This window comes from Muntiacus reevesi, chromosome 1 (genome assembly GCF_963930625.1).
Source record: "Muntiacus reevesi chromosome 1, mMunRee1.1, whole genome shotgun sequence".
NCBI lineage: Eukaryota > Metazoa > Chordata > Mammalia > Artiodactyla > Cervidae > Muntiacus > Muntiacus reevesi.
In genome coordinates, this window is record NC_089249.1 from 161,764,802 (window position 1) to 161,767,872 (window position 3,071).

General features: G+C 44.4%; 1 pseudogene; it reads right to left on the reverse strand.

Moving 5' to 3' along the window:
- Window positions 1–1,423: 1,423 nt before the first annotated feature.
- On the reverse strand, window positions 1,424–2,732 carry LOC136151259 (olfactory receptor 2A12-like; annotated as a pseudogene).
- Between the last annotated feature and the right edge of the window lie 339 nt (window positions 2,733–3,071).

The following is a 3,071-nucleotide window of genomic DNA, read 5'->3' on the forward strand; positions in this document are numbered from 1 at the left end:
CCACTAACTATTTTTCTTCAATCCAGTCCCCTCATCAGTATTCCCAAGCCATTCTTCAGAAAAAACTGTGGCATCTTCTCTCCTCCACCCCAGTCCTCATCCCAGGTTCTTAAAAACAGAGGTTGTCTGTCTTTAAGATAAAATCTATTATCATCTTGAATTATGAACTCTATTACTATCTATCCCAGTAGAGAGACAAATAAAACCTCATCTCTTCAACCACAAGACTCACTCTCCACTACCCTGATTCCTGACTCTAGTTGTAGCAGAGCCACCAGGTAGACTCCACACCTTCTGGAAGGAACTCCAAGAGCCAATAAAACCTCTTCCCCAGTATCCAGGCAGCCTCCTTCCCAACGAAGGCAAAAGCAGGAAGCTCTAAAAGGTTTAAGTCCCCTCCACCAGTCACATCGCTTCCTACCCTCTCCCTGAAAGGTAGGAACACTCCAACAGCCCATGGGACCCTTCACTTTCTGCCTGAAACACTCTGCAAATGCTGCCTGGAACTTTGCCACACCACCGGTGTTGCAGTACTCACCTACCTAAACCCCTGCTTAGCCCAGTCCTGTTACATCTCTCATCCCCAAGACCCCTGGGCCATCAATGAGGCCTGAAAGAAAGCTGGATTCCCATGCTAACTCTCAGGCTTGTGCCAGGGTTCTTATAGAATTTCATATATCATATAGGTCCCTTGAAAGAATAAGAGGCACTGCTTAAAATGGACTGTACCTGCAATGACTTTAATTCTTCTATGTTTTATAAATCACACTGTGGTTCACAGAAGATACACTTGTTTACTACATTTGGTTTCATGCATTTCACTTACTGTGACATAGAATTTTGGAGACACAGAGGTCTTAGAAACCTTTCAATTTGAGGTGCTCATTCTATAGTTGAGTAAGGTGAGATTCAGAGAAAGGAAGTAAATGACCTAAAGTGACATAACAAGTTAGCAAGGTAGGTAATTAATGTCAAGTTCTGTTCCTTCCACAAGATGATGTAGAGTATACCTTATCAGCCCCATAAACCATATTGCTTCCATGCATCAGGCCAGGTACATGAGTTACATTGGCTCTGTATACCATTGGCTTAATTTTCGATGTTGGTCGCACCTATTTATTACTTTCCTGTACCACTATGATTGCCTACTACTTGACGTTCTACTATATCCATATACAATATCACTTTCAGGTACCATGTTTCATGTTAGTTACAGGCATACTATTGGCCCCAGTGCCTCTGTTGTAGATTACATTATCACCCATAGTATTGTTGCTCTCATGTAGAGGGAATACGCATCCATCCCCATGCCACATGACATGCATTACTTTTCTGTGGGAAGAAAATACTTCCTGCCCTTTTGTCAGAAGGCCTAAACATAGGACTTGCTTTGGTCAATAGGATGTCAGAAGAGAGATGTGTGTTACTTTTGAGGAGAAACTTTAAGAGTCATGTGTTTAAGCCATTGTTCCTTTCTCTCTGTCGTAAGTCTGACATGTTCCAGATAGGACCTCCTCTTTCAGGCTGAATCCAAGAATCCCATGGCAGAAGGCCACTGTCTACTTGCAGCTGACTTGGAACATGACAAATATATGGATTTTTACTGTGTAATCCCATGCGATTATGGAGTTGTTTTTAACTGCATCACAATGTTGAAAGTTGATTAAGACAGCCATCCTTGATTTCATGTTCCACATTTGTTCCACTGACCAAGTACTATGTTGGTTTTATTGAATAATGTTATTTTCATATGTTATAGATGCTCTTCCTTTCTCATCATTGAACACTTTGTCCCAGACTCCTCCTGTTTCCCAGTTCACCAGGCCAGTCTACCATCCCATCACTTTGAGTCCTTGTTCCTCAGACTGTAGACCACAGGATTAAGCAGGACAGTGAACACATTATACAAGAATGAGATCTGCTTGTCTCACTCAGAGGAATAGCTTGAATTGGGCCTCATGTAGATGTAAGTGGTTGGAGCATAGAAAAATGTGATCATAGTCAGGTGGGAAGCACAGGTGGAGAAAGCCTTGCAGCGGGTCTGCATGGACTTGAACTTGAGAATGGCCTGGGCAATACGGATGTAGGAGGCCACAATGAGGGACAGTGGGGCAACAACCATGAAGACACTGATGCCTAGATCCACCATCTCAATGATGTGGGTATCCAGGCAAGACAAGTTTTGTACTGAGGGGCCTTCACAGAAGTTGTGGTTGACCCTGTTGGGTCCACAGTATGGCACCCTCATGGTGAAAAAAGTGTGGATCAGAGAGAAGAAGAAACCACAGGCCCAGGTGCCAGCTGACAGCTGTGTGCACAGGCCCCAGCTGAGGATGACAGTATAACACAGCGGATAGCAGATGGCCACGTACCGGTCAAAGGCCATGACGACAAATAAAATGCACTCAGTCAGGCCCACGGCACCAAAGATGTACATTTGTAGCCAGCAACCAGCAAAGGAGATAGTCTGAGATCAAGAAAAAAGATGCATCAACATCTGGGGCACAGTGGTGATGACACAGCTCATATCCAGCAGGGAGAGGATACATGGGAGTGTGGAGATGCATGTCCAGGCATACCAGGGTGATGATGAGCCCATTGCCAAGGACTGAGCTCAGGTAAAGAAGAAAGGAGGCACTGAAGAGGGTCCTGTTGGTCGTGGTGTCACTGGAGAAGCCAAGCAGGATAAATTCAGAAACCCAGGTTCGGTTCTGCCCTGGAGGCATCCACATGGTAGGGCTATAAGAGGATCACATTCATTTAAATGTCATCTAAAATATGATAGTCTAGTAAGTACTGGAGACAGACCAGCTATGATTTTTAATTCTGATCCCATTACTCACCTAGTGCCTTGCACAGTTACTTAACCTCTCTGAGCCTCAGTCTCCTCATCTGTAAAATGTGGCTAATAAGGGTTTTTAGGAGGAGTTGGGGCGATGCACGTGAAGCATCTCATGCAAAAAGTTAAAAAAAAAAGTGTCAGTTGTCCAGTTGTATCTGACTCTTTGCAACCCCATGAACTGTCGCCGCCAGGCTCCTCTGTCTATAGAATTCTCCAGGCAAGAAGACAG